Source organism: Macrobrachium rosenbergii, chromosome 37 (genome assembly GCF_040412425.1).
Source record: "Macrobrachium rosenbergii isolate ZJJX-2024 chromosome 37, ASM4041242v1, whole genome shotgun sequence".
Classification (NCBI taxonomy): domain Eukaryota; kingdom Metazoa; phylum Arthropoda; class Malacostraca; order Decapoda; family Palaemonidae; genus Macrobrachium; species Macrobrachium rosenbergii.
This window is the reverse complement of record NC_089777.1, coordinates 11,494,553-11,507,308: the sequence shown is the minus strand read 5'-3', so window position 1 is coordinate 11,507,308 and position 12,756 is coordinate 11,494,553. Positions and strand designations below refer to the sequence as shown.

General features: G+C 38.9%; 1 long non-coding RNA gene and 1 pseudogene across 5 annotated transcripts in view; one reads left to right on the top strand and one right to left on the bottom strand.

The window, feature by feature from the left end:
• The window catches only part of LOC136825297 (uncharacterized), a 53,000-nt gene that overhangs the window by 14,648 nt on the left and 25,596 nt on the right, over window positions 1-12,756 (top strand). The window lies entirely within an intron of this gene.
• Window positions 130-11,588, bottom strand: LOC136825084 (glutamate receptor ionotropic, kainate glr-3-like; annotated as a pseudogene).

Below are 12,756 nucleotides of genomic sequence, written 5' to 3'. Positions count from 1 at the left end.
GAGTTTGAAGTCCTGAAAAACCAGTGACTACTCTGAAGATCCAAAATTTTTTCAGGACTGATGCACTTAACTTAAATATTACCCAAGGCTTCTTGCAAATAACCCCCTTAACTAAACTGCAAGCGTTATTATTATTAACTTGTATTTAACTTGCCATTTCATCATCTGTTGTAGCCACTTGAATCGTTTTTTGCTTGCCCGCTGCTTTCCTGGCATTCAGCGCATGTAAAGCCATGACATCACGCATCCAGTGGTCAATAATTCCTGCTTCAATTAACTTGATGAGCAGCTTGGCGAAGCAAGGTCGAAAAGGGGCACCTTTCCTGAAGGAAATCATTAAATTTCGGAAAATTCAGCATTGTAAGACAATCCTGAAAAGATTTGTGCAGGCTAAAATTAAACATTTGTGTAAGAGGGGGTTCAGATATATACATAATGAGTAGAAGGACAGTCATTATTATATAATATTTGTTTGTACATATAACATGGACAGTAAAGAATTCATGGACTTTTTATTGTTGATGACAAAAAGATGAAGGTAAGAGATGTTGAGAAGTGATCATTGGCGAAATGCTTGTGAAATATCAGCAAGTAAAGGCTATTGTTTTGTAGCAATACTTTGTATAAAAAGAAGAGTTAGAAAATAAGGCCTTTACCACCAAACTATGCTAAAGGGTTGCTGAGAAGTGTGTTGAATATACAACACAGGGTGGAGCCGCAACATGAGGTGTAGGTTAATTAGTGAAGGATCTGGAGCATCAAATTTTGATAAAGAGCTTAGCATTAATATTACCAGTCAACACAAAGTAAGACCATGAATGGACTTTTAATCTTGAACGAGGGGTGAAGATTTTCAAAATATAACTGGTCTAATCAATAACAGTCTTACTTTAAAGGGCCAGCTTAATCTAACAACAAGAACATTGTGAAGGCTTTGCAGTGGGAGTAGGCTATCTTCTAAAGACAAGCTTGTTACCCAGTAATTTTACGTACCTAAACGACCATCCAACATCTGGAGCTAAAGTGTAGCTTTGTTTACTGATGTAAAAAGGAGTTTGGTCGTAGGCGTCTCTGTATTTTGAATCTATTACTGCGGAAATCCTGTTTCGCATTGCAAGCAACGAGTACCTCCCTCTGAGAACTTTCTCAAGCCCATCCCGAACATCGACGGGCTGGAAAACACAAAAACAAGGCATGAAAAGGATAATAGTTATATGGGCTGTGGATGGAACAGAATTACATTTATCATTGACTGAACACAGAGGTCAATTCAGTATGAAGAAATGTCACTACTGTGTAGAAAGGTTGAACATCTTCGAGTGCCCATTTCATCGATACTGAACTAAAAAGTAAAGTACAGTATGTGCTACTTTACATAAAGTTGTTAATTTTTATGCCATTTGTTCCATAAGATAATGAACCATTCTACTTAAATTTCAACATATTGTTGGTTGTCTCATTTAATGTTTTATGAAGTATACTCTCCAAAGATTTGTAAGAGAAGTGGGAAAAGTGCAAAGTCAAGTTATGAAGTTAGAAATGTAGGAAAGAAAAGGCCAAAGGAAATGGGAAACATAGAAAAGTAAAAATATAAAAACAATGCAAATGGAAGCCACAAGTGTTTCTCCAAAACAATATTTATTACCTCTGTATACTTGTAAACATGCTGGACAACTGGGGTCGTACTCTTTTTGAAATACTCTGCAGCAATGCCATAAAAATGACCTGGTCACATCCCCACTTCCAGTTTGATTGGCTAACCATGTCTTGATAATCATCAATAGGCTTTGTCTTTCCCTGCACGGACAGGTGAGCTACGAGGGAAGATCTGTAAACAGTCGAAACCAGCAGGCAGAAAATGAGCCAGAACCCCACTAACATCTGGAGGAAGTAGAAATGACAGCAGTCAGACATTTTACACAGTCCCAAGTTTGCTCTGGTGTGTCGTCTTATTTTGCGTAGAAAAGCGAATTCAGCATGGACGAGCTGGAAGCAACCAACTCCTGAGATACGTTGCTATTAGAGAACTAACCTGTCCTGTGGAGTCAGCTGGAGGATTAGAAGGGGTTTCTTCTAGCATCAGGGCCCAGCTGTAGAACATCGTTTTGTTCAGTGACACAGGTTTGCTTCTCAGAGTGAGAGACCGCACCTTTTCCAGCGCCCAAAGAATGACTGCCCAAGCAACGATGCTGGCGATTATGCTTATCCAGGCATCGGCTGAAATCCAGGATTTGCTGTTATATGCATGTGCAAGTTGAAAATTGAAAATTGGAACTGTTGACTATTTATAGGTACAGTATTGTTATTAATGGAATTACAAAAAAAATGCAGTAGACCTATCCTTCAGTGATCGGTGCAAAATAACTGACTGGGAAGAAAGTGCAGAACTCGAAACCTCTTAGAGACAGAGGGTCAGAGCAGGCTGTGACACTTTTACAAAATCAGTATCAGTTTATTAAAAAAATCGTTTTTTTATTATTAATTATTTGTTCAGCATGGGCAAACATAACCCTCAAAAAGTCTTACAGGAAAAAACTAAATTATTTCACCATTAACATTAACACCATTTCTACTGGGAGTCAGAACAAAGTACAACCCATTCTATTGTAAAGTGAGTCAGAAAAGTCTTGAGAACAGACAATGAGCTGAATAAAAAAATGCTAATTCAGATGTTGAAATGGTTTCTGACTAAACGCCAGTTTAAAAATCAGTAGATCAAATCAGTTCGTTGAGGCTTTTCCATTTTCAGCTTATATTTGACATAAATATTCTGATATACTATTGATCACTCACGTCTTGGTTTTTTCCTCTCATCCTCTTCACTGAAAGACCTCAAAGTATTCATTCTTACCTGAATTGAAAATGTGATCAAGGCCATTTTGAAGACTTGAGCAGCAAAGCTGGTAGAGACCAAAGGAACAGGTGAAAGTAATAGGCAGAAAGCAATGCAGATGTGGGGTGAAGGAATGCAGAAAAAAAATGAATTTCAGTGAAATCATCCATTGGTGTCACACACAAAACTGGAAGTAATCTCTACCTGCAAAAGGTTGAATGAGAACGAGGTACTGAGGCAACAGCCTCGGCTTCAGGGAGACAATGATGAATGGATCAATGGGAGAAAATCTCTCATACTCTGAAATGGTCAGTTTCCCAGCAGAGACGGCGGATGTGGTGGTGAAGTCGGCTCGCTCCCGCTGAATGAGCCCCAGTGCCCCGTTCCAAGAGCCGTTTGGCTGCCTCACCCCGGCTATCATGTCCTTGGGTACGCGGACCTCGTAGCTGGAAAGTAAAGAAGGTGTTTGATAGGATTAATCTTACTGCTTCCAACTTACTCGATTGGCCTTTTGGTCTTATTGCGACTTATAACCTCTTATTCCCGTTGGGGGTAGGGCCGTCAGTGAACCTTACGCGGTGCACTGTAGGCATTACTTAAGGTTTTCTGCAGCGTTCCTTCAGCCCCTAGCTGTAGCCCTTATAATTCCTTTAACTGTATCTCCGTTCATTTTGCCTTTCTTCCATCTTACTTTCCACCCCATCCTAACAATTGATTCATAGTGCAACTGCCAGGTTTTCCTCCTCTTATGCCTTTAAAACCTTTTTTCTGTCAATTTCCCTTTCGTCGCAAAATGACCTCATAGGTCCCTGCACTTGGCCTTTGGCCTAAATTTCATATTCCATTCCATTCCATAAACTCTTTATCATCTGACTGCTGTGTTGGTTCGAAGTTTCAGTGATGCATTTTTGTTTTATGAGGGAAGGGGGTTGGCCTAGTGGCAAAGCCTGCTGTGGCATGACTACAATATGAAGTTTTGGCAGTCCTAGCAGAATTTACAGTTTTGAATTATGTAAGAAAGTATGATAAAGCATAAATTTAGGTATGATTGATATTATTCTCACAGGTCCCAATGAAACCATCCTTTAGTTTAATCATTTTAATTAATAAAGGGGATGTATTAAAGGACTTAAATGATCATATACAACAATAAAAAATAATATTCTTAGGATGGTGTGGAGGGGATTCGTGAACTTTATAACTAAGGAGAAACACATGGTAAATCGGTTTTAACTAAACTATCAGCAGTGATTCATGAGAGAGCAAAATAAAGCATCGATGACTTACCGGGATTGTGTGGGGAATAAGGCCACGGGGGGCCAGATCGTACGTTTGTCAATTTATCAGGGTCCGAGATTTAATTATTAATGGAAGTCTTACTCTAGTGGTTTCCAGCTTTGAAGTAACATGTGGCACATTAATTTATCACGATAAGATGTTGTGAAACGTTTCAACAAATTTTCATGCACGTCATTCCTGGTGTATGGCAGTTGCTCTGACATCTTTGCTTTGAGGTATAATTTTGTGCTTATAAATTCGACTACTTAGGCAGCGAGGTAGTGCTGTCAGTGCACCTCACGTGATGCACCATAGGCATTACTAAACGGTGTTCGCACCGTTCTTTTGGCTCCTAGGTGCATCTATGTTGTAATTGTTTGCTTTTACCTCCATTCCCACTTCCTTTCTTCAGTCTTGCTGTCCAACACTTCTAATGGATATTTCTTAGTGCAACTGTGGGTTTCCTCCTAGTTCCTCCTGTAGAACCTTGTACTTCATCTTCTCTTATTTTCTGGATCTCTTTATCATGCTTTTTAACCACACCAACACCTTTTCACGGTCTTCAGCACTGAATGGCCGAAAATGCCCCAAAGTTGACCTGACAGCCAGAATTTCCAAAGCAATCACTCAGGCTGAAAAATTTCGAGCAACACCCTGTTTTAAATTGATCACGGCTTTTCACCTGAAGGAAAAAAATTATGATTGACTTATTTGCGACAGAATTATTTTTTTTATAGAACATTTTGAATGTCGTGGCCGAATACTGTAAGATCCTTATACAACCATCTTGAAAAACATGCAAATCAACCCTGCATCTCTGAAATCATTAGTAAAATAGGTTTGACATCCGTCTTGCTTTCAAGAAATGAACCGCAGTATTTTACGAAAAACTTAGGCCATTGTATCTGTGTATGGACTTTTGCCCACATTTCTGTCAGTGACCAGTTTCATAGTCCTGTTTGCATTTTCATGAACATTTTTCAGTAATCATAATCTGTCATTTTTTTTAACAGTTCCTTGTAGCTTGGTTAAGATATACCCAAATACACTATGGTGCCTTGCCTCAGATTTAGAAATATCGAGAATTATCAACTTTTCCAATTTTGTCTTGATTTATTCTTGTTAATTCACGTAAAGTTGTTTACATAATGTCGAGTTGAGGTCGCTTACAGCAACTAAACAAATATGAGAAGGCTATCTCTTCGCAGGTTTTTTAGTGAGAATTCAATATTAATTCTCAAGCTATCTCCACGCAGACACTTTTGTGAGAATTCGCCATCCATTATCAGGCATTACAATAAGTTCCTTTTGATTTAATTGCTTTTGGATTGTAATTATAAAAATGTACACGATTTTTTATCTTTTACTATTGTAAAAGTTTAATGATCCCACTGTACAGTACTTAGATCTCGTCTTCTGGAGTTTATTACTGTCAGCAACTTTCTAATGAACCCTTGATTAATTTTTAAAAATTTCTAGGGACTAGGACTTTCTTGATAGATTGCTTGAAGCATTAAGACGTTAATACAAATGCAATTGTAATCTGCGTTTTGCGCGTTGCCCAGTGTCATTAAAAAACTGATGTTATTCGAAAAAGCTACTTGAAGGCCACAATTCTGAAATGGGAATGAATAACAATGGGAGGGTCTTGCACTTCTAAAAGGTTGACCTTGAATTCATTATTCAACCTACTGCCTTACGCGATAGGGCAACGTGCATAAATTTGTACTCAACCAGAGAAATTATTATTATGACTTTTATTATTACTAAAATTTCTCCACCATCTTACCATTTGAAACGGGGGAGGGGGTGCAGACAACTTACCACCTGACGCTAAACTCACAGCATAGGTCAGTAGGGGCACAAGGGATATTTTCAGATAATAAACTTCATGATTTTTCAGAAAACAGTCCAAAAGCATGGGGTCCCATCCCTTGCCAAAGTTTGATCTCTGGTGGTTTAAATGCTGAGGTACGAAAAGGATTTCTTTAATCACTCACATTGTGCAAACATTCCTACAAAGCAAGCCTACATGGCCTTTAACATGCTAACGAATTACATGTGTGAGAAAAGATAAAAGAGTAAAAATATTTAGCAACTAGATGGAGACAAATGGAGGGAGAAAAGTAAATGAAAATATTCCACTGCCTGCAATCTCCTTTTCAAGTTGTCAGGGTTATACTTTAAGGCTTGCTCAGAAAGCTTCTGATAACTTAAATGTTATCTGTATCAATGCAAAATCAATGAAGGGAGAAAGTACCAAATCCCTTGGAGACAGAAGGCTATAGTGTTTTAGAAAAGACGCAGGGGGGATGTGTGAGAGGCATAGTATGTGTACTTTATATGCAGTAATTGTCGATGTAGTCTTAGAACTAATGCAATCTCTTACCTGAAATTCGCCCAAGCAGACAAGGTCTCGAATGACCTTTTGTCAATGGAGTCTAAGAGGGTCACTGTCGTCCCGGGTTCCTCGGAGTTCAGCTTGAAATTGACGTAAGGAAAGTATGCGATTGACATCACACGCATGTGAATGCCGTGCATGTTATCTGTTTGCTCTGGAATGAAAACCAAAGACCTGACTTGATGTAGGGAAAAGATATATATACATAAAAGCATGGTTAGTAGGATAATGGGAGAATGAGTAGAATCACTGATCGCCAATGCAGGTGTCAGCAGCCCATTGAGATACTACTATACTAGAGATCAAGGTCCCTTCTAAGGCTGACCAATAGTCTGTTGTTGGGTGTCTCTCTGGTCACAGTTTTTCTATGCCTACACCAACTCAGAATAGTCTGGCATACCAATTACATATCTTTTACTTTTGACACACACTTGACAACACTGAACAACTTACACTTCTTACCCTTTTTGATCTGCCCTATCTTGTGTAGAAGAGACTAGCCTGATAGGCATCTCTTCTAGAAGACCACTCTGAAATAAATCACTGTTCTTCAATCTTGGATGGTGCTATAGCCTTTGTACCAGGGTCTTCCACTGTCTTGGACTGGAGTTCCCTTGCTTGCGGGTACACTCAGGCACGCTTTTGTGTCAGTTCCCTCCGCGTCTTGTTTTTTAGACAGTGTGCAGGGCAGGTTTAGTAGAAGGGCCAAGGATGCCTGGTGGTTTAGCAAGAGGTTGCCTTACCCATATTTTCTTTCCGTTTATCTTTACAAATGTATTAATTTTCAAAACCACCACTACTGTCCTTCCTTCAGTCTCTGGCCAATCTGGAGATGTATTTGTCCTTGCTGGGTGTGCCGGCTCTCCCAATAGACCAGTTTCATTCTAGCAATAATTTGATCCTTTTATGGGCATACACTTATCAGTATGGATTGATTTTACTTGAATATATTGTTTCTGTTAAATTGAAAATATACCTATATAAACTTGTTATACATGTTGTTGCTTCTTTCTGGTGATATTGAACGTAATCCTGGTCCGCAGGAGTTTTGTATTTTATATTGCAATATCGACGGATCATATAAAAATAAAAAGGACTTGCATGTTGCTGTTGTTAATTTTGATATCCAAATTGGTTCTGAAGCTTTTGTGTCTTATTTGCAACATTTCAGAACTGTTGATTTCAGGGCTTAATAAGCCCATTTTACTCAAGCTTAATACTATTACAAGGGCCGTCAAATGGCTGCATATTAGAGGGGGGTTTTCTGCATCTTATAGGACACTCTATGAGGTTGGATGTCCTGAAACACAAGTGGTCAGAGTCTGTGAAGACAGTGAATCTTCATGTTTTTGTTAGCAATTGGAATCTGGTCTTAGATGAGTCTGTTTATGCCTGTTTGCTTACCAAACCGATAGCACTTCAGGAAGCTGACTCCAAGGCTTGTTTCATTTACGCTGGTGATTACAATATTCATCACACTGAATGGCTGAGCTCAGTTACTGGCCAAGATACTCCTAGTGTTACTACACTAGATTTCCCCACTATTTCTGGTTGTGAGCAGGTAATAAATGAATCCACACACCAATCTGGCAGCCGTCTTGACCTTGTATTCACAGATGTAACAGGGATTATATCTTGTGGAGTAGGTTTGCCAGTGGGTTCAAGTAATCGTTGTTTGATTAAGGTTAAGCTGGAGGTGGATCAAGATGTTTCTAATGTTTGCTTTTCAAGGAAGGTATACTTGTGAAGTCCCACGCCAATTGGGATGGCATTCATCGTAATCGAATTGAGCTCAAGTGGAGCGATATTTTTTTAATGTTTAAATGATCACCATTAGACAGTTTACGAGGGGAGAATTCCTTCTAAAATCCTCAAGTTTCATCTTAAAGATAATCCATGGTTTAATACTGCATTTAAGCTTGCCTACCATGGAAAGTAAGAAACTTATCATATGTGGGGGAATAATTAATCTGACTTTCTGTAGTGTAATTTCATTGAGCTCAGACATCAAGCTCAGGTTGTCTATGAGAGCTGAGAGACCTTATAATGAGGATGTGAAGATCTTGCTCTCCAGTGATGATAACTGCAAGTGGTGGTCTGCCCTCAAATCATCAGTTTTTGGAATTGATTCAGGCGTGCTTCCCCTTATAGGAACTGATGGAACTGCTGTATACAGGTATTGCCCTAAACAGAAGGCAGAGCTATTGGCTCAAGTCTGTGTGAGCAAACATTGTGGTGAATCCCTGTTGGTGCCTCAGTCATGCCTTCCAGAGCCCAAGTTGTGTTCAATGGCCATCAGGTCTAGAGACGTTATAACTTTGTTTCTAGTTCTTGACAGTCTTGACAGCATAGACCCTAACGAGATCTTTTCCATCTTTTTTAAAAAGACTGCTGGTTTCATTTCTCCTACATTTGATTCTAATTTCAAATGATTAGTTGGTCTAAGAAGTTTTCCTTCTGTTTGGAGGAAGGGAAACATTGCCATTAGTACCTAAGGGACATAGGCTATCCTCATGCCCCTCGTTGAGTATAGGCTGATTTCAATTACCCCTGTTTTATCTAAGGTTTTTGAGAAGCTGCTCTTTAAGTGTCTTTGTAGGTTTATTGAAGATAATAACCTACTTCCAGCATTACAGTTTGGGTTTTGCAAAGGCCTGGGTACTTGTGATGCACTGTTGTCAGTATCTACCAACTTGGAGAGTGCTCTTGATGAGGGTGCAGAAACACACTTGGTCACCAGAATTTCAGGTGTATCAGTTTTATTTTCTATTCCATCATATTTATTTATCACCTTCTCCGTCTCTCTTCATTCTGATTTCCTTTGGAGCCCTCTTGGGTTTATAGTCTGTTGACTCTGTCCATAAGGGTTTTCAGCTGAAGATTGAAAGAAAGAAACAAAGAAACAAAAATAGTAGAGATATTAAACTTTTTCACATACACACCCTGAGGTGGTTCTCAATGGTGGTAACCTTGCAGTTCCCTGAAAGTGTTTTGGGATTAGGGTAGTAGTCTTATGCCCTATCCGCAATGGTAGCAACCCCTTGCAGTCAGCTTACTACTAGGCATATGAGTCTCAGCTAAGTCAACATGGCTACAGTTGAGTTTTACCGAACAGTAACCAAGTAGTTGAGTTTTACCGGAATCGGACACTGATCTAACCACTGGAATAGTTGTGGAAAGCAGCGTCTCGCTAACAGTACAGAAGAGAGGGGCAAGAGCATCAACGTGCTCGGCACAGATCAGTCACCCATAAAACAATTGTTAAAAAGATATAAGTGCCCTAAAAGCAAAAGGTACTTACCCGATAGAGAGAGATAGAGTGGAGGTATTTTTGACCCTAATGACCAAGAGGGAATGCGTCTAATTTGTGGGTTTCCCTGGTTGCAGTATATACATCGGTTGAAAAGTCGAAGGAGATATCCTGCATCCGAAGAATTGGTGAAAAGGAAAGAAGAAGCAATCAGTCAAAACTCAAAATTTTAGGTTTGAATTCCAGTTTCCTCTGGAGCTAGTTTCTTGAACATGAACATTGCTAGGGAGAGGGAAGCCTGCAAAAAATGATCTGTCATATCTAAACAAAGATCTTTCGAGAACTTGTTCAGCCATAATTGTCGTTCTCGTGAGAGTTGTATAGTGCCTTGGAATCTCATTCTACAGATTTAATCAGTTTAAAAATTAAAACTATTAGGGATTTCTTTCTTCCGTAATGAAAATAATTACAGTATTGATAACAACAATAATAGTCTCTGAACTCACAGCAACGATAATAATATTCACTGTAATAAATTTCCAGATGACTTACAGAAACCTGACAACTTGCCTTGCTTTTGACCATCAGGACGCTCGCTCGGGTCATCCTGGGCACGAGGCATCGAATCGTTATGAACGTCGAATCTTTCGAATATTCTTCCATAGTTTGAAGCCGCAGGATCGAGATGTTCCTCTTGAAAGACTCCATAGAGAACATAAAACGAATTTCGAAATATCGAGTGACGGAGCCATGTCTGAACTTCTTGTATTTTACCCACGATGAAGATTTTTGTCTCGGGCCACTCCACAGTTTTGCCGCGTTTAAAAATCTGCGGAGTGAAAGACGTATTCTAGAATATATATATATATATATATATATATATATATATATATATATATATATATATATATATATATATATATATATATATATATATATATATATATATATAAAGTGTTGTCTCCTGACAATGCTAACTATTCGGTTTTCAACTATTGTGAGGCGAGTTTGTTAGCCCCACTCCCTGTCCCATGGAACCTCGAGGGACTAGTGTTCCCTCACCGACGTCTATTTGTGTAGCAAGGTCACCCATTCAAGTTATGTTCAGGTCCACTATGTAGAACAAACTTATTCCTTTTGTTCCCCTAAGAGGAGACCACTTCAGAGAGAAACGACACGACAGTCACTGTCAAGTTCACCCTCAGCTGCGGAGTCAACTATGAATTCCCCCTGCCGAAAAGTTCGTACCATTAAAGATTAGTTTTTTCACCTACATTTTACATATTCGTTGTGTCTCGGCATATCTTCGCTTGCTTTTCAGTATTTCACACTCCATACATCTTGCACTTAACATTTCTTCTCAAGCAGTGTCCAGTTTTTCCCTTTCATTTCCAGTGAATATCAATACAGCACTTTACTTCCTTAAAGGAGTGTTAGCTCAACGGTCTCGCCATTCGTGTAGATTTCTCTTCCATGAACTCTGATCTACTCTTCCAGACTATTTGTACTGACCTGGTTATCTGCCTAGCTTCTCTTGTTTAATGCCTCTCTCCCCTCATCCTGTCATCATCTATCACTTGCACTCAGATACCTATATGAATCAATAACGGTCTGTCTTTGTATACAGTACTAAAATTCAACCCCCCCACCCTTATACACACACACACATATAGAATATATATTATATATATAAATTACCTGATAATATTGTAGTTATCATCGCTGGTAAAGTCAATGAACATAGCTCGACAAGTAAAGGTGAAGCTCCCCCACAGATCCACTCTGAATTCCTCAATTTCCGTCTGCTGGAGTACAGAAACATCCATAACGACCAGAGGGTTTGAGGAGACAAAGCTGTTCCTGTAAAATAAAGAGATTGCAGTTGGGCCAGTTGCAAAAATTACTGGAACCTCTCGTACTTCACTTATGTTCAGTTTTGGAGGACTTCTTGTCATCTTTCCCATCAGATGGATTTCTCTTCATTGGTAATATTGAACGGCTATGATGCATAACATACCCGGCCCACTTTTACTTAACTTATTTTGAATTTCGATGTACATTTTCAGTGTATATATGAAAAAAATGAGTGAATGTATTTATTGTGTGTTTTCCAGTATGATAGCATGTGCCTTTGTGCAATTTTTAATTTCATTTTCATTCATTCATCACCATACTGAATGACGTATTTGGTCCCAGTGCTTGGCCTCTGGCCTAGACCTGGTATCTTGTGCAAATCCTTCGGGCCAGCCCTATGAGAGCTGATAGTCATCTCAGTGGTCTGGTTAAACTATTTTAATAATAATAATAATAATACGCAAAACCATTTAAATATCCTAAGGAACTTGGATCTCTTAGTAAAAACTATGAATCAGGCTCGACGAATTACCTTTTACAGGCGTTCTTCAAAGTGTAGTCGTTTTGTTCGTTCATCTGACAAAGCATGCAATTGTTTTTCATAATAAAATGTTAAACAGAACATTTCCAAACATTTCGTTTATCACATTTCTTGCCCTGACAGTCTATCCTCTGCTTGGGTATAACAATACTGCCAAGAAACTTATATAGAGACAACGTAGATTTTATACTTTCAGGTCTGCTGGCTTTGCTAATGTCAAAAAGAGAGAGAGAGAGATAAATATGTGTATTTTCTCCTAGGAAATTCAAGTGCCACATCAGCTAGCTGTCAGTAAAGAATTTTGTCCTGCTAAAGGCACCCTGCTAACTATTTTAATTAATCGTTCAGATGTTCATTTATTGTTTGTCATCCTAGCATAATTATTTTGTAAATTTCTGCTACTATGTACTATCTCACTTAAAAATGTTCCATTGATATTGTAATGTTCCCTGTCCTAAAGCAGAGGATATGACCAATAAATGGTCGATGTGCGTATCTCATGAGGCTAACACCAACCCTATGTCAGGTCAGTCTCTTTGCTGTGGATTGTTACCACGTTGCTAGGAAGTGATGTGACCTGTTTGCCCTAGGAAGTATCA